General features: G+C 37.4%; 2 long non-coding RNA genes across 2 annotated transcripts in view; one reads left to right on the top strand and one right to left on the bottom strand.

Annotated features, from left to right (window-relative positions):
- The window catches only part of LOC129630394 (uncharacterized), a 200,244-nt gene that overhangs the window by 113,274 nt on the left and 66,965 nt on the right, over positions 1-20,005 (top strand). The window lies entirely within an intron of this gene.
- Positions 18,372-20,005, bottom strand: part of LOC129630390 (uncharacterized) — a 37,685-nt gene continuing 36,051 nt past the window's right edge. The window contains exon 3 of the long non-coding RNA XR_008703656.1: positions 18,372-19,919. This is a non-coding gene — a long non-coding RNA (uncharacterized LOC129630390). The remainder of the gene's footprint in view (positions 19,920-20,005) is intronic.

Here is a 20,005-nt window from a genome sequence, read left to right as displayed (position 1 = left end):
AGACAGAGCCATGAGCAGAAGCCAGCATAAGGGAGTGACATGCTGTAGGCAGTAAGAAGCCAGAAATTCAAGAGTGTGTGTGTCTCACAAGAGTGTCAGGGAAGAGTGATGAGAGTCACATATTAGACTTTCAAATTTCATTCTCCACATCTTTTAATCCTTTTCATAGTTATGACTCTATGCCAAATTCTAGACATTTTCCTCAAGGGCAGTACAGCAGAGTGGTTGAGAGCACAGTTCACAGAGCCAATCTGCTTGTCACTACCAAATTCCAGCCAGCAAGAATGCACTGAGTATACTTACAAAAATAACAATAAAATTAATAACAAACAACAAAAAATCATAGTCTAGCAAGTACTTCTTTAGCATTTGTAGGCTTGGTAAGCACTCAGTTGGTATTAGTTATCATCTAGCTTCCAGGTTACTAATTTTCGTTCACCTGTTTCTAATCAATTGCTTAATGTGTTAAATGTTTAAATGACAATTTTTAATTTCTGAAACTTATATTTAATTCTTTTCAAATATTCCTATTATAAAAGTCTGTCTTTTATTCTTATAACTTGATTTTATATTGTGTTTTTAATTTGAAGCATATCTTCATAATATCTACCAGTTTGTTTTATTACCTAAATTTCTGAGGTTCTGTTCAACTGGCTTGGCATGGCTGTAATTCTCTTATATGAAACATTTTTGTTTGACTGTGTTTTTTGTTGTTGTTGTTGTTGGATTGTGAGCTTGACTGTAAGGCTTTTATTTATAAGGAACCTGTAGGATCAAAGAGATTTTGTACTTGCTTTTGCCTAAAACTCCAAGCCTACAACCGTCTTCAGGGTCAACACTTATTTCCTTGTGTAGGTTTCTAATTGTAGGGTTTCCAGAACCATTTGGTTACCATACCCTGAACCAAAGGGCTTCCCCGGTGGCTCAGCAGTAAAGACTCTACCTCCAGTGCAGGAGACTTGGGTTTGATCCCTGGGTCAGGCAGATTCCTTGGAGGAGTAAATGGCAAACTACTCCAATATTCTTGCCTGGAGAATCCTATGGACAGGGAACCCTAGTGGGCTACAGTTCATGGGGTCACAAAGAGTCGGCCATGACTGAAGTGACTGAGCACACATGAACCAAAAGCCCGGTAGATAAAGATCCACTGTTTCAGGCCAGCATCCAGGTAGACACACTATCTTCCTCATCATCTCCATGTGTAATTAGGCAGACTTTGTGCACCTTCTTCACAGGAATGGAGGCTCTGAGTGTCTCAGCTTTACGTGGGAGTCTCAGTACTAAGTCCTTGCTTAGCTTACCAAAAACAGTAACCAAGCTTTCTCTGCAGTCCCACTACCAGCTCATTTTCCTATAATCCACCTTGGAGTTCTATTTTGGTTCTTTGCTTGGGGATTTCCCTTTCTTACAGTGAGAATGCCTCTTAAATTTTATCCCACATTTGTAGCAGGGTTAATTTTTGTCGGTTGGGGTCAGAGATTGAAGCCACATTTTCTATTTCACCATATTACCAAAGTCACAATCACTCTACATAGGTTTTCAAGTCTGGAATTTTATGTTAAGATTATGTATGAAGATTATTCAGAGGTATACTGAAGGAATACATAGTTGGAAAGCAAGCTGTAGTTGTATACACTTCCAAGTCAAGGTAAAAATCTCCAGGAATAAAAAAGACAGGAAGATGTGATAGTATCATCATTTGACGATTAAATCCTATTTTTCTACCCTTGTAAGCAGGCATTTATTTACCCCACCACATGACTTTCCATTATGCTTATAGGAGATAAGCTAGATGAAATAGAAATGAAAATATTCTTAGTAAAATAGCTAAATTAGTCCAGCTATTTTGTAAAATAAAACTACCGGAAGTTTTATAGTTTCAGTTTTATATCAAAATCCTGACCTTGTCTCAGTATTCTTATTTTACAGTAGTCTGTAACATTATGACTACTCTGTAAAAGTTTTAAGTTTCACAAGTTATGAAGTTTATAAAGACCTAGCCGCAAGGAAGAAGGAGCTGAGATAAATCTAACTAATTGAATTTTGCTTTATCAATCTTTTTTAGAATGCTATGCTTGCTTATATTGAGTTTTCAATTCAGATATAGAAGATAATTTGGTACTGAAAAGCAATTGTCTTTGACTTGGCATTAAGAGGATCCATGTAATTCACTATGCTATTTACCTGTTAAGGAAATCAAACATGTGCTAGCAGAACAACAAAAATTGTTACAGCCCTCTCGGTTTCGTTTTAACATGGTTAATGTTTAAGTGCAACAGAAACAGGAATACAGACAAGAATATGATTTGGTTTGCTATAATTGGAGTCTTTGTTTTTGAGAATCTGTACTACATTTGATCAGACAATATGTATTTAGTTCTGCTGAATAAGGACATATCCAATCTTATGAATGTGTTTGCTGTTATTCAAAATATCATGTAGGCAAATATATTTGAAAAAATAAAATTTTAAAATACTGACTTTTGTTGAAATCATGCAACTATAAGTAACAAAATAATTTCATAAATAAAGTGTGAAGGAATTTACTTCAAGATACTAACATTGAAAATTTTACATAGCACCACCAAATTACTTTGAATAGAAAAATATAAAGAAATGTAGCCTGTGACAGTCCAAGGATACTCCGATCCTGTTTATATTGTTTTGTATGTAGTAAATTTGATTTTTCAGTTTTAATCAGGAAAAATACATTGTTTTTGCAACTCAGTTTTCTGTCAACTATGTTATTATTCTAAGATTCATTCTAAACATTTCTATGTAATTCCCAAGTCATTTGTATTTATTATTCTTGTGCTTCTTGCAATGTACCTATTAGTTCAGTGAGTTTAACTGTCAGGATTGTTGTAAGTCAATGTCTATGTCAAGTGAGAAGCCAGATGGCAAACCAATGATAGCTGGGAATTAAACAAACCAAATTTATAGGGTGTATATCATCACCCCATGTCATGTGGGTTTACAAAGGGAACTATAAAACAGTGTATATATCCTTTCATGGCATGTTTTGCGTGTGTATATTTTTATAGTACTTACTTTCAGTAATTTGCTAGTACTTTTATATTTATATCTCTGGATAAGTCAGAGGAGACTCTGACATAACTAATTAAAACATAAAAGCAAACTTGTTTCTCAATTAAAAATTGTTAAATAATATGTTTTCAAGGACTAGGGCTCATGTGTTTGTGTGGAGTATATACATACACGTATATGTGAAGGGTTTTCCTGGTGGCTAAGACAGTAAAGAATCTGACTGCAATGCAAGAGACCTGGGTTCAATCCCTGGGTCAGGCAGACCCTATGGAGAAGGGAATGGCTAACCACTATAGTATTTGGGCTTCCCTGGTGGCTCAGATGGTAAAGAATCTCCCTGCAATGCAGGAGACCCAGGTTCCATCATCCAAAAATTAACTACACTCATTTTTATGCTTTGTTTTGGTCCCCACTATTCTATATAACCCAAACATTTCTCTTTGCTTGTATGTCACCTTTGGTTTGGGTTGTTGTCCTATTTAATTAAATGCTGGGATTTCTTGGTAGGTAAATAATTGTTTAGATTTCTGGCTGGTAGAACTTCTCTATCCATTACTTTTTCAAACAATTCTTTAAAGCTAAACAGGATTTTTTTTTCCCTTTGCATTGCTTTTCAATATTGTCAGAAATGTTTCCATAATGAAGAGAAAATTACTTCAGTAAAATTTTCATGTTTATTACATCTCATGTACTGTTCACTGTAATGAATAACTATTTAACTATTACTTTCAAAGACTTCCAGCTCAACAGTAATTCTGCTTTCCTCATTATTGCTGTAATATAACTGCATCATTGTAGCTGATATTTTTTGCTTCACAATGATGCATCTTAAAAAAAAAAAAATACTGTTTTTTTTTTCTTTTAGAGAAGTTGGGCCATTGCTGTGATAAATTCCAACCCAAGAAAGCAGTCATTCAGAGGCTAAGATAGTATTTCATCCACATTGTAAATGCCACATGCCATAGCATCTGAGGTCAGTTCATTCTATGAAACTATTAGTTAATAATGTACTTTACACTTTAATATGCTTATACCAAACTCAACAATATAAAGTGTGTCATTCTTTTCTTATACAAGTAGAAAATTTGAATGAAGAATTGAACTTTAATTTTAATGGTTAAAAATGGCAAAAACAATTTGCGCTCTGCACTTTGTGAAGGCTACAGGTCTTCAGAAGTACGGAGTGTATTTGTTGAATCTGACAACGGTGGTTTGAGGAGTCTGACTCCAGGCCAGAGTACCCCGAGTGACCTTTCGGGCCCGACTACAGGCAGTCACATGGACTTTGTTTTGCCAGCCTCATGGGGGAAGCTGCTCTCTCCTCACTAGATTTGTTGTGCAGCCTGCATGTTAGAGTTTTCCGAAAAGAGTCAAGTGAAGGACAAGAGGTTCCTCAAGTCCAGCCATGTTCAGACATATGCTTCTTGGCCTAGGTGCTGCTGCTCAGAATCCTCTTTATTGGAGCGAGTGGTCCAAGGAACTATTTAGGTGTCTCTGCCCTCATGGGAAACCTTGACTAAGACACCTTTCTTCACTGGCTCACACTTAGGTCACCCCCCTTCCCTCCTCAAGCCCCTCAGGTGGATAAAAAGACAGGGGCTGTTTGTTTGGGGGTCATGGTCAGTTAAATGATGCCTCCTGTCTGTCTGCAGCACATGTCACTGAACCCTTGCCTTGCTGTTCTGTGTGAAGACATGGAGCCCTAGGAAACTGGCATCTATTTTTGCCTCTTGAAGTGCTATTACAGCGAGTCAACAGGCTTGTCTGTTACCTTTAGTTTGGCTTGTTGTCCTAAATGACCACTTTGACAGCTGAGAGCTCCACATGGCTCAGAACTCTTCCCTTTTCCTTTGGTGGCTTTTCTTAAACAATATTCTTTTTATGAAACTAATGACCAAGTAACAGATATTTTTAAATACTGTGAATTTTATAATGAAGAAAGTATCCTCTTATAATATAGATAAAAATACTGGCTATACATATACTCATATTTATAGACAAAGCAAAGAAGAAAAGTCTATTTTAAAATAATAGAATATAAAATAGTCATGATAATCATAGAGAGATTCATGATATCTCATTGATGCTACTAATGCAGTATTTCCTGTGTTCAAAATTGTTGGGTTTTGGTTTCCATTATTACTATATTTTAAAATATGTAGCTTTATGTAATAACAATGTCATACTCATATGCTAACAATTAATATAATGTAAATGCTGAACCTTTCCTCCTGACACTTTAGGCATTAAATTAATCTCTTGAGAAAGAATTTGTTATTCAGGCTACATTAGTAGAGACCGATATTATGTGCAGGAAAACAAAGTTTCATTGTTTAACAGATGCCTAATTAGGGAGTTTAGCACTTGAATCAAGTGAGGCATGGAAATGGATTATATAGCATTTACATGTGGAGCCCATTATTTATCAATAAGAGTAATAAATGCTGCTTTAAAGGGAAACTCACCAAAGCTTAGTTGAACTTTGAGCTTCTAATTTTTCCTTTTCTTTGGTAATTTAAATTACAGTACATAACTTTACCATTATAGCTTCTGTTAAGTTAAATAATTGATTAGTTATCCCAATGAAAAGACTCAGCTACCATAAAACTTGAATCTTGTAAAGCTTTATTTTCAGAAACACACCAAAGATATTGTTAAATTTAACGAAGAATCTGTGAAATACTGATGAAATAAAGTAAGAATTCAGGCACTGCAAAATTCCACAGATGAGCTGAGTTAGGAAGAGAGCATTGGTAGAAATGAAATGTTCTATAGGAAAACAGCTGCTTTGCATAACACATATGTCTAACCAATAATGGATTGCTGTATTCTTTTTCAAAAAAAAATTTGTGTTTTTAGATCTTTAAGACCATATATATAGCTGGAATGAATATTTTAACACTATTTCTGACTTTCAAACAGATAGAATCTTATACTACAATTACTTCATCCTAAGTATTATATATGAAATGTGCCTCTGTGATCTAGTACAAACTGCTCTGGGAGCAGAAACAATTGCTCTGCCATTTAGGAGATGGTAAGTGGAGTTTAATCTGACTTCAGTAGGAGGTCAGAGACTCCTCAAATTTAACAACAGAAGTAATAGAATAAAGAAACTTTTGTAGTTTCAGACACAGCCATTACTATATATACTATATATAAATACATATTATATGTGTGTGTGTGTGTGTGTGTATTCCTCTGTCAATACCTGCAGGGCTAGTTAAGAAGCATATTGCCTATGATGATATAACTATATTCTAGGAATACACTTAATTCTTGATAAAGGCAGCTCAAAATATAGTATTTGTTTCAACATCTCAATCCCAGGAAACCATGTAAACCATAGAACTTAAATTGTCTGAAGGAATAGTAAATAGTACATAATTAAATGCTAATGTTCTTTTTTGGAGTAGAGTCCATTATTTATGAAATACTCTGAAATATTGTGGCTTTAAAGACTTTGATCAGTTTAAACTGCCGTCCATCTTCCCCATCCCTACTCTCCTACCTCTGGCAAGCACCATCCAGGCTGGTGAAAGCCAGCCTACTCTGCTCTTCACTCTTCTTCTCACACTGCCTCCTTAGAGCTGCAGAATCTGCTGGACTGGCTCTGCAATCTCTCTTCTCCTGCTACATTGGTAATAGGAGGGGGCTAGGACAGAAGGGGCAACTATCTCAATTCAGCTGAACATTGAAGGATGCTTCTGTTCATCATCACTGTCTTTAGATAATACTCTCTACCCATTGATGACCTCCAGGTGGCAAATAAAAATATGGCTGTACTGTGAAGGGTTCCTGTGCCTCTTTTGAGAAAGACCCTAAGGCCGTTCCTAGAGAATAGGTGTTCCAGTCTCAAGGTGAGCATGGTAGCACTTGACTATGGTTGGACTAGTTCAGCTTCTTTATAAAGACTTAGGAGGTTGTCTAGTCCCAGATTTTAAGACTCATTTTAGAACTGAGGCACACAGATCCTCTTTGTCCTCAGGAGTCAGTCCTTGGTGCCTTGAAGAAACCATGCAAATCCTACTAAATGTCTTATTTGACAACTATAGTTCTTTGGGAGCACTCTGATAGGATGAAACCTGTGGACAGCTGTGACTTTGTTGAGGACATTAAAAGATGTCTGTTTGGTGTTAAATGCAGATGTATGAGTACTACCAGGGAGGTTCAATTACCCAGTTAATTTTCAATGAATGTTTTAAAGAAACTATAGTGGATCAGAAAGATTACTGAGTTAAAGAATTATATCACTTAAAGTGTGTGTGTGTACACGTGTACATAGAGAGAGACCTATAGTTAGGGAGCCAAAAAGATAAAATGACAGAGAGAACAATCGAGGTAACAGTGTTTCACCACAGACTTGCCAGTTAGCTTCAAAATCAGTGTTTGGAGAACATAATAGAGTCTACTTCAAAGTCAAGTGATATAGAGTTCTCACTGAATCATAATGTAATTGAAGATGTGACAATTTCTGAGATACTACTAAATGCTTCAAGGAAACGGAGAAAGGAAGGAATGGATTTTAAAATGGATAGATTTCTTTTTTAATATACCTAGAGTAGGAAACTTCCTGGGTAGCTCAAACGGTAAAGAATCTTCCTGCAGTGCAGGAGCCCCAGGTCCAATCCTTGGGTTGGGAAGATCCCCTGGAGAAAGGCATGGCAACCCACTCCAGAATTCTTGCCTGGAGAATCCCATGGACAGAGGAGCCTGGCAGGCTATAGTCCATGGGGTCACAAAGAGTCAGACATGACTGAGTTGGCACTGATGGGAGAGTAGGAAAAGATCTATTATGATGACAGTTATCTTTTATCTTAGTGGGAGACTTTGTGGAGAAATAAATGAAATGTTTTAAGTTTTGATCAAATAAAGTATGTACCTGATTAAAAAATGGAACATACTGATTTGACATAAAAGCAACTCTCCCTTCTTTATTTTTTTTCATATTCTGTCCTCTTCCTTGCAGGAAAAAAATATTTTGAATTCTCTTGGATCTTTCTTCTGAAACCTAGTTTTGTTTAAAATGTGTTTTCTTATGGATATTTTTAAATCGTTTTAAACCATTTTCTATATACTTTTTACTCTGGGGGGAGGGAAAAGAATATAGCTCAATAACAAATTTTTTCTCCTCTCTTCCCTCCTCCATTCCTTCCTCTTCTTTTTGTGTTTATCTATCACAATTTTTTTGGTTGCATTTATCATGAGGTTTTTATATAACAGTCTCTATGTACACATGATTATTTTAAGTTGCTGATCTCTTCATTTCAAATGCATTTCAAAAATCCTGCTTTTGTACTCTCCTCTTCTCTTGATTGCTGGTTTTCATATCACATTTTTGAGTGGATGATTTCCTACCTTTATTGTATGTTTGCCTTTACCAATGAGCATTCCCATTTTGTAATTTTTTTTTTCTACTTGTGGCCTTTTCTTTTCTACCTAAAGAAGTTCCTTTAGCATTTATTGTAATGCTGGTTTGATGGTGCTGAATTCGTTTTGCTTATCTGTGAAGATTTTGAATTCTCCATCAAATCTGAATGACAGTCTTGCTGAGTATTCTTGGTTGTCAATTTTTCCCTTTAATCATTTTAAATATATCAAGTGATTCCCTTCTGGTCTGTAGAGTTTCTGCTGAAAAAATCAGTTGATAGTCTTATATGGATTCCTTTGTATGTTATTTGCAGTTTCTGTCGTTGATTTTACTATTTTTTGTCTTTAATTTTTATCAATTTGATTACTGTTTGTCTTGGCACATCCCTCCTTGGGTTAAGTCTACATGTGACTCTGTGCTTCCTGGTCTTGGGTGACTATTTCCTTTCCCATTTTAGGTAAAATTTTGGCTGTTATCTCTTCAAATATTTTTTCAAACTCTCTCTCTCTTCTCCTCCAGGACCCCTATAATGTGAATGTTGGTGCATTCAACATTGTCCCAGAGATCTCTTAAACTGTCCTCATTTCATTTCATTCTTTTTTCTTTATTCTTTTCCATGGCAAAGATTTCCACCACTCTGTCTTCCAGCTCACTGGTTTGTTCTTCTGCCTCATTTATCCTATTGATTACTTCTACTGGTTGTTGTTTTTTTTTTTTTTTTTCAGTTATTGTATTCTTCAACTCTGCTAAGGATTTCTTATAACTTCTCAATCTGTGCATCTATTCTTTTCCTAAGTTATTGGATCATCTTTATGATCATTACTCTGAACTCTTTCTTTGGTAGACTGCCCATTTTCACTTCACTTAGTTGTTATTCTTCTGGGGTTCCTTTGTCTGCAGCATATCCTTGGCCATCTCATTTTGCTTAGAATTCCATTTGTATTTGTATGACTGTAATAGCTTCTTGATGAAAGTGAAAGAGGAGAGTGAAAAAGTTGGCTTAAAGCTTAACATTCAGAAAACTAAGATCATGGCATCTGGTCCCATCACTTCATGGCAAATAGATGGGGAAACAGTGGAAACAGTGGCTGACTTTATTTTTTTGGGCTCCAAAATCACTGCAGATGGTGATTGCAGCCATGAAATTAAAAGACGCTTACTCCTTGGAAGGAAAGTTATGACCAACCTAGACAGTATATTCAAAACCAGAGATATTACTTTGCCAACAAAAGTCTGTCTAGTCAAGGCTATGGTTTTTCCAGTGGTCACATATGGATGGGAAAGTTGCACTGTGAAGAAAGCTGAGCGCCGAAGAACTGATGCTTTTGAACTATGGTGCTGGAGAAGACTCTTGCAAGTCCCTTGGACTGCAAGGAGATCCAACCAGTTCATCCTAAAGGAGACCAGTCCTGGGTATTCATTGGAAGGACTGATGCTAAGGCTGAAACTCCAGTACTTTGTTCACCTCATGCGAAGAGTTGACTCATTGGAAAAGACTCTGATGCTGGGAGGGATTAGGTGCAGGAGGAGAAGGGAACGACAGAGGATGAGATGGCTGGATGGCATCACTGACTTGATGGACGTGAGTCTGGGTGAACTCCGGGAGTTGGTGATGGACAGGGAGGCCTGGTGTGCTGCGATTCATGGGGTTGCAAAGAGTCAGACACGACTGAGCTACTGAACTGAACTGAATAGCTTAGTTAACATTTCTCGATGTTGGAGAAGTGGCCTCCTATAGGGGATGCCCCTTGTGTCCCAGCAGTACCCTCGCTTCTTGTCACCCAAAGATCAGAAATCAGCTGGTCCCAGCCTAGGCTCTTATCTATGTTTGTACACTCAGCTCTGCAAGCTGCAGGATCATGGTTTCCTTCCTTCGGTGTTTGGTGCATGCAGATTGTCTAGAGGCTTGTACAGGCTTCCTGGTGGGAGGGGCCGGTGTCTGCCCATGGGTGGGTGGAGCTGGGTCTTGGCCCTCTTGGGGGAAAGGCCATGTCAAGGGGCATGTCTAGAGATAGCTGTGGGCTCTGGAAATTTTAGCCCCCCTATCTGTTGACGGATGGAGCTGGGTTCCCACCTGTTGTTTGACCTGAGGTGTCCCAGCTCTGAAACTTATAGGCTGTTGGGTGGGGTCAGGTCTCTGCACCAAGGATGCAAAATGTCTGCCTCCAGCTGCAGGTCATGTAAGTCCCCATATGTCTGCCACCTGCTTTTATGTCCCCAGAGGGAGTCACAGTCACCCCCTGCTCTCCAGGAGACCTTCTTAAGACCAATAGGTAGGTCTTCTGGCCCAGGAGTCTGTAGAGTCACTGCTCTTGCCCTGGGCACAACCTTGTGTGTGCCCCCCTAGAATGGAATCTCTGCTTCCCCCAGTCTGTGGAGCTCCAGCAATCAAGTCTCACTTGTGTTTAAAGCCAAATGCTCTGGGGGCCCCTCCTCCTAGCCCACACTGAGGAGCCCAGTGTGGGGCTAGAGCTTTCAGTCCTGCTGGAGAACTTCTATGACACAATTATTCTCCAGTTTGTGGGTCACCCACCCAGGGGGTATGGATTTAAATATATCACAAGTGTACCCCTCCTAACATCTCATGGTTTCTTTATGTCATTGGTTGTCGAATATCTTTTTAGGGTAGATTCCAGTCCTTTTTATCAGTGGTAGTTCAGTTAGTTGTGATTTTGGTATGCTCATGAGGAGAGGGGGAGCTCAGGGTCTTTTTACTCTGCCATCTTGTCCTGTGTATTCCACTTTTCAATATAGTGAGTGATGTCAGGATTTATAATTCTTTTCTTTAAAACCTTTAAGTAAATTTACTTGGTACATACATGTAAAGTACTTACTTGCGCATCTATTTCTTATTCAATAAATTATGCAGAGTGTCAGGGAAGACATAAATGGGTTCTATATAGCAGCTATTTTCCCCTTTCTTGACTGGTTTATAGGACAATATTTTCTGCTGCCCTCCCTTCTACCCTTGCATCCTGTTTAGGACTATCCCAAGTAAGTATGCTTAGAGCTATGGCTGACCTTGTGGCGTAAACTACCAATGCAAAAGGATGGCTAAGATGGAAGAGTATGGGCCTTGATAACTTGAATGAGTCTCAAAAAAAAGGGGGGGGGCGGTGCTCTGGGAATGCTTAACTCCAAACAGTTTGTTAAAGAAATAATAGAAGACCATATGGTTTATGTCAGGTTTATTTGCCTAGTCTCTTACTTGTAGCTGAAAATACTCCTAATACATGATGACTTTTGCCCTCATTCTCTTCTGCCCTCTTTTCCTTCCACTTGGCAACTTTATTTATCTGTTCTTTTATTTTACCCTCTCAAGCTGGAATAATAAAGATATAAATATGAGCCATATTTGATTGAGAGGCAATTTCCATAAAGGTTAGAGAATATCCAAAATTAGCTAGAGGTTTAACAGATGTGAATTAAGAAAGAGAAAACCACAGGAAATTAAGCCAGAGAAAAGATTAGGAAACCGTACAAGAAAAGCTAAAAAAAATATAGTATCCTATTTGGATCAACAGTTAAGTAGCATTTATCCAGTCATTTAAAAAATAAGACTAATTCATAGGAATTCATTTTAAAATGTGAAATGGAAGGGAAATAAAGATGAAAGCTAAGGATTTAGGACAATCCAAGAACAAAGACACAGTGGAACAGATTAAGGAGTCAGAAATATTCCCAACAGTGAATGAAGTTTTAATTTATGATAGAGATGATTTTCCAAATCTGTAGGGGGGAAGTTAAATCATTTAGTAAACTTGCTGGGAAAATGGATTTTTGATGTTTAAAAAAGTGAATTGTTTTTCAGTACACACACATGCACATATACAAATACTTACAGCAAAATTCAACCTAGATATTTATAGCAAAATATTAAAAATGTAGAAAATATAGGAGAAAATCTTTCTGAATACAGAGCAGGAAACTATTGACAAAAATCAAGATAGTATAAGCCATTAATGAAACATGTAATACATTTGACATTTTATAATTAAAATTAAAATCTTCTGGACACTTGAATCAACATAAACAAGTTAAAAGAATACACAGGGAAAATATATTGGATACGCATATAAATAAGAACTTTTGTTCAGTCACTAAGTCGTGTCCTTCACTATCTCCTGGAGTTTGCTCAAACTCATGTCCATTGAGTCAGTAATGGTATCTAACCATCTCATCCTCTGCCGCTCCCTTCCCCTCTTGCCCTCAATCTTTCCCAGTGTCTTTTCCCAGGTTTTTTTTTCCCAACGAGTTGACTCTTCATATCAGGTGGACAAAGTATTGGAGCTTCAGAATCAGTCCTTCAATGAATATTCAGGGTTGATTTCCTTTAGGATTGACTGGTTTGATCTCCTTGCCATCCAAGGGACTCTCAAGAGTCTTCTCCAGCACCAGAGTTCAAAGGCATCAGTTTTTTGATGCTCAGCCTTCTTTATGGTCCAACTCTCACATCCATACATGACTACTGGAAAAACCATAACTTTGGCTAGACAGCCCTTTATTGGCAAAGTGATGTCTCTGCTTTTTAATACACTGTCTAGGTTTGTCATATCTTTTCTTCCAAGAAGCAAGTAAGCATCTTTTAATTTTGTGGCTGCAGTCACCATCCACAGTGATTCTGGATCCAAGAAAATAAAATCTGTCACTGTTTCCAGTATTTTCCCCATCTACTTGCCATAAAGTCATGGGACCAGATGCCATCTTCTTAGTGTTCTGAATGGTGAGTTTTAAGCCAGCTTTTTCCACTCTCTTCATTCACCTTCACCAAGAGGCTCTTTAGCTCCTCTTTGCTTTCTGCCATAAGGGTGGTATCATCTGCATATCTGAGGTTGTTGATATTTCTCCTGGCAATCTTGATTCCAGCTTGAACTTTATCCTGCCCAGCATTTCTCATGACATACTCTGTATATCATTAAATAATGAGGATGACAATATACACCCTTGATGTATCTTCCGCCCACCCTGCCCCAATTTGGAACCAGTCTGTTGTTCCATGTCCGGTTCTGTTGTTTCTTGACCTGCATACAGGTTTCTCAGGAGGCAGGTAAGGTAGTCTGATATTCCTGTCTCTTTAAGCATTTTCCACAGACTGATGTGATCCACACAGTCAAAGGTCTTCATGTAGTCAATGAAGTTGAAGTAGATAAATAAGCATAGAAATGCATAGTAAAACTTGGATCAAGTTAAAACCATAAGAGATAACTTTGCAAAATATTCAAAGGGTGAGGGGGTAATCAAATTTTAAATGTATTTGAGAAGAATGGCTTATCTTACAGTACTCAGAATACTTCTCCATTACTTTCCTTCCTTAAAAGCCTGAGCCTTTCACTCATGGGTCCTGACATCCTTTGTTAACAGGCAAATCTCCAGACTAAATGAATTCCCTGAGTTTTCATCCTTCCCTAGACTGACTTCACAGTAATTCTCCATCTTCTGGATTAAGCCCCAAGTCGTATCCTTGTAAATGACCTCTTCTGTTTATTATATCAATAGGGCACCTGGATTGATTTTGCTCAGGTATGTCCATCAAATCTAATTTTAATAGTTTGGTGCTTTTCTATAATTGAGTCCTTACTTTCCAGTGAACAAAACTGGTCCTCCTGTCCGATTCTTTTTCTCTCAAATAACAACATCTTTGAGTCCTGCATCCTCAACCACCCAAGTGTATTAATTGATTCATTGCTTTGGCATATATTTAAGATTATTGGATACATTTTTCAAAATAGGAGCTCCTCCATATACATTTGTTACTTCTATATAGGTATATTCTATAACATACACTTGTGTTTCCTGATATGGGATTACCAAATTCCACAGTAGGATAATGTTTAAAATGTTTTAAAATATAACAGGTATGAGCTTTCATTAACCTTGCTACATAGACAGGGTTTTCTTTCTCAAAATCATCTTTCCTGTAACTCTCCCATTATCCTGAGAAAATATAGGGGGAATATTAATACCTAAAAGATAATTAATAATTTTTCTCCAAAATTCTCTTCCCATTTAGAATAGATAATCATATATTACAAAAAGTAGCTGTAAAATAGATATTTTCTAAGAAGATCTTGAGTCTTATTTTTAGGTAGCACAGTGCTAATGACTGAGACAGATGGCTCTTCATTACTCCATGTAAAGGACAGACTCTTGGATATAAAGTCGACAGCAGATGCTTCAGGAACTTTTTTTATGAGAAACAAAACAGAGGAGACATTCATAAAAGGCTCATTATCTTATTAAAGGGCAATTAAGCCATACCAACCATTTATTAAATAGAATATATTAAAGAATTAATTATATATCCTGAAAAAGTGAATTTTTCAATGTTTTTAAGTCACTTTTTGTGGGGCTTATTAGATTAAAAAATTCTATACACTTGTAAGGCTAAGTAAAAACAAAACCCACATTGAATTTCATTTTCCGCTTCTTGAGATTTTAATAATTAGTGTGTTCAGGTGTGATGCTAGTATACTACAATATTTAAAGTTGTGCTCATAACACTATATAAGTTATGTGCAAATTATAGACACACTGTCTGAAACCTAGTATTGCCCAAGCTTGTCAAATTTTGTAGCTAAAGTTGACTGCTGAGTAGAATTTTTTAAGGCTTATGTCACATCTGCTGGTCATTCATTTTTCCTATTTTACAAAGTGAGCCATTTAAGTGCAAGCTACAAAACACCTATATTTCTGCCAACATACAGCATGATAATTCCAATATAAGCAAGTGATAGCTAACATCTGGGCTAAACTCAACCTCACTGTTCAACTTTGGAGTAAGGTGGAAGAAAGGAGCTAGTTCCATGCCTAAACAATAGGCTGCAAATTAATTACACATTTACAAAGCATGCCACTTGTAAAATTTTAAAGACCAAGAAACAAACCTCATATGTAATCTTTTCTGGCAAGTATGAACATACAAAGCATATTTCTGCAATCAGTTGCATACTAACCTTTAAAGGCTCCTTTTCACTGCACTTTTTTTATCAAAGTTATTAGTTTGTATTTTCCCTCTTGGTTTTGTTAGTATGTTCTATATTTTTTCAGGTGTTTAAAAAATTTTCCAGGATATTCCAATATTCTGATAAACTATTTATTAAGACATGGGTTCAAACATTTGTGTCAACCGGAGTCATCTGATAACTTAATTTCTACCAATCTTGAGTGATTGCTATAGGCATCTTAAAATCTGGCCGTGATTGCCCCAGCATTCATTGTTATTCATAAGTCAACATATAGGTGATGGTAAGGCTTAACTTGCTCAGGTCGTTTTTATAGTTCAAGGATCTTATTTTCCATAGCTTTGTAAATTCTCAATTATCCATGGATATTTTTCACATTTGAAGTTCCATGCTTCCACATTACAGGGATAAAGTCCAAGGGACGTGAGCTTTTTTATACCTGATAAGATTTTTAACTTGCTCAAAATCAGGCGGGCATGGAAAGATCGTTAATAAATATTGGGGGAAAAGGAACTGAAGAAATGACTTTCAGAGGAAAAAAAGATAACTACCACTATGCATTTTCTAGAGATTACAGAAAATGGAGTTTAGATAGTTCTGGTTTCTTCTAAAGTTTGGGAATTCAGGACTTTGAATTTAGCTAGGATCCAAATCAATGCACAATATTGACAATTTTTTGTAGGGCTAATATACACAATCTGTTGGGCCATAGATTTTGGACGACTTTGATTAACCCTGAAAAAGGCTATAAGAAGCAACCTATAAAGGCTGACATTGCTCTCAGAACAGCTACAATAGCTATTGCTGTCCGTATGTGGGAACCCTCCCTTACAGCACTTTAAATGTAGTAAGTTTCTGGTAATAGAAGCATATAAAAATATGTTTCACAAATTATAGTAAGGTCTTTTTACCTGTGTATGCATGCTCAATCACTCAATTGTGTTGATTCCTTGCGACCCCATGGACTGTACCTCACCAGGCTCCTCTGTCCATTGAATTTCCTGTATGTGTCCAGTATTTTGAAATAATCCCTGGATTAAAAATAACAAACTTTACCTTCTAAAACTGTTCCATTGCACTGCTAAAGATAATGGAGCTTATGAAATCCTTTCCTTCCTAGTTTACTAGGTGAGATATATGTATCTGAAATTGTAATATTGGGTCAGTTCAGTTTGGTCGTGTCCAACTCTGTGACCCCATGGACTGCAGCACACCAGGCCTTCCTGTCCATCACCAACTCCCGGAGTTTACTCAAACTCAGTCAATTGAGTCAGTGATGCCATCCAACCATCTCATCCTCTATTGTCCCTTTCTCCTCCTGCCTTCAATCTTTCCCAGCATCAGGGTCTTTCCCAATGAGTCAGTTCTTTGCATCAGGTGGCTAAAGTATTGGAGTTTCAGCTTCAGTATCAGTCCTTCCAATGAATATTCAGGACTGATTTCCTTTAGGATGGACTGGTTGGGTCTCCTTGCAGTCCAAGGGACTCTCAAAGAGTCTTTGCCAACACCACAGTTCAAAAGAATCACTTCTTCAGCGCTCTGCTTTCTTTAGAGTCCAACTCTTACATCCATATGTGACCACTGGAAAAACCATAGCTTTAACTAGATGGACCCTTGTTGGCAAAGTAATGTCTCTGCTTTTTAATATGCTGTCTAGGTTGATCATAACTTTCCTTCCAAGGAGCAAGCATATTTTAATTTCATGGGTGCAATCACCATCTGCAGTGATTTTGGAGCCCCCCCAAAAAAAGTCTGACACTGTTTCCACTGTTTCCCCATCTATTTGCCATGAAGTGATGGGACCAGATGCCATGATCTTAGTTTTCTGAATGTTGAGTTTTAAGCCAGCTTTATCACTCTCCTCTTTCAGTTTCATTAAGAGGCTCTTTAGTTCTTCTTCCCTTTCTGCCATAAGGGTGATGTCATCTGCATATCTGAGGTTATTGATATTTCTCCCAACAACCTTGATTCCAGTTTGTGCTTCATCCAGTCCAGCATTTCTCATGATGTACATTTCTCATGATTTAATATATATGCACAAGTTAAATAAGCAGGGTGACAATATAGAGCCTTGACATACTCCTTTCTTGATTTGGAACCAGTCTGTTGTTCCTTGTCCAGTTTCTAACTGTTGCTTCTTGACCTACATACAGCTTTCTCAGGAGGCAGGTCAGGTGGTCTGGTATTCCCATCTTTTTCAGAATTTTCCACAGTTTGTTGCAATCCACACAGTCAAAGACTTGGCATAGTCAATAAAGCAGAATTAGATTTTTTCTGGAACTCTTGCCTTTTCAATGATCCAACAAATGTTGGCCATTTGATCTCTGGTTACTCTGCGTTTTTTAAAATCCAGCTTGAACATCTGGAAGTTCATGGTGCACGTACTGTTGAAGCCTGGCTTGGAGAATTTTGAGCATTACTTTGCTAGCGTGTGAGATGAGTGCAGTTGTGCAGTAGTTTGTGCATTCTTTGGCATTGCATTGGTCATATTGGTTACTAGAACAAAATTCACACTCACAGGATTAACAAATTGTACCTAAACTGACAGCACCGTCAAGTATTTTAAGAAATTCAATTATTTTGTAAGGTCTGATATTTGATTGGAGAAAGTCTAAGTGTCAGTAGAAAGTCTATAAAAGAGTAATCTAATTGAGACAACAAAATGTATAAACTTAGGTAAATCATTCAGTGAGAGTATAGGGTATGCATGCTGCGTGTCAGTCTTTGTGTGCTATTTGTCTTTTAATTTGCGTCAAGGAAATATTTATGCTATATAAAGATTTATTGAAATCAAAGCCCATATATATTTAGTTGGAATGGCTATATTACAATGTACAGCACTTGAATCTCAGAATATTGGTGTAGCAATGCAGTAAAGTCTAATGATCTCTACATCTGTTTATTACTAATGATCTTGTGTGTGTGTGTGTGTGTGTGATTTTTCTAGTACTAGAGAGCTGAGTTCTTTTGATGAAAAAAATCAGTCTGTCTAAGAAAGAAATATAAAACTTTATTCAAGCCGAGTTGAGGATTATAACCTGGGAACATCTCAAAAAGCTCTGAGAACTGTTCCACTCATGGGGGTTCAAAACGCAGTTATACATGTTTTGAGACAGATAGCTGTACATTAAATCATGTAGATAATTTGTACAATCCAGGTCTGCAAGTACAAAATGAATAGTGGGTTATGGGTCATTGTGGTCCCTTACAAAAGAGGTGCCCAATGTCTGGGTTGTGGACCAGTACCTTCTATGAGCTCAGCAGTGGCATGAGATTAGAAATAAAGTACACAATAAATATAATGTTCTTGAATCATCCCAAAACAAACCCCCCACTCCTGGTCCATGGAAAAAATATTGTCTTCCACAAAATCAGTCCCTGGTGCCAAAAATGTTGGGGATTGCTGCTTTCAAGATTAAGAAGTTAGATTATCTCCTAAGGAATTGTCTTGTTGATGCCTGGAGAATGTTCTTTGTAGTTGAGCAGGTATTTCTGCTGATGGGGCGGTTTGGTCAATGCAGAACGCAAATACACAATGCCCAGTAGAGGGGAGAGATGAGGCCAGAGGACTGAGAAGATGTTTTATGTTTAAATTTTCCTTGACTTGAGATACAATACAAATTGTATTTTATTAGTTCAAACTACAGTTGTAATTTACTAACTTTGTAGCCTGGGTTAATTTCCTTGTGCTTCCATTTCGTAAGACAGATAGTAATGGTATCACACTTCTGTGGTTGTTTTGCAAAGAAATGAATGAATATATGTAAAACTCTCCTGCTGTTTTACATTCTTAAAAAAATGTTGCTTGCTGTTTTACTTTGTTGAAGCTCTTTGCATACAACATCCCCTGACCTCCTATGCTAAGAATTCTGGTACAGCAGTGGGCTAGGAGAGATGAGGAATCTGTGGTCTTGGATCTCTGTTCTCTCAAGGATATCAGAAAAGATTACTGAGGATTATTTTATTATCTGATGAGTTTGAAGATAGGTTAAGAAACCATCTTTATCCTTCGATCCCTAATAATTGGGCTTCAGAGGTGGAGCAGTGGTAAAGAATCTGCTTGCCAAGGAGGAGATGCCAGAGAGGCAGGTTTAATCCTTGGGTCAGGAAGATCCCTGGACGAGGAAATGGCAACCCACTCCAGTATTCCTGCCTGAGAAATACCACGCACAGAGGAGCAACAGCCCTAATAATTAGTGTCATACTTGATAATTAATTTTTGCTTCCTCAGTGTTTGATAAATGACAGGCTGTGAGCATTTATATAATGGAAAAAAGTCTCAGCAATAAAATATCTGAGAAGGTTCATGGTATTCATCTCAGAAGCTCTGTGTTCCAAACCAAGACAGAGGAATACAAAAGGAGAGTCAGATCCAACACAGAGAAAGTGAAAAGCCCAGGTGACCACAGGAGCCAACTTATTGCCCCAGCAGGCATTAAAGATTTCTCTCTCTTATAAACTGTCCTTCCAATCTTGTGATGGCAAGCAGGCAAGATGTTGTGGAATTGGCAGTGGTAGTACCTGGAATCATGTCAATCCTGAAATAGAATTGGCAGAAAGTAGGATTTAGACAAGAGGGAAGATGGAGCCAAGGGCAAAAAGTCACTCTGTGGAAGGTGGACCT

The sequence above is a fragment of the Bubalus kerabau genome, chromosome 16 (assembly GCF_029407905.1).
Source record: "Bubalus kerabau isolate K-KA32 ecotype Philippines breed swamp buffalo chromosome 16, PCC_UOA_SB_1v2, whole genome shotgun sequence".
NCBI classification, from domain to species: Eukaryota; Metazoa; Chordata; class Mammalia; order Artiodactyla; family Bovidae; genus Bubalus; species Bubalus kerabau.
This window is presented reverse-complemented; position numbering and strand designations above follow the sequence as displayed.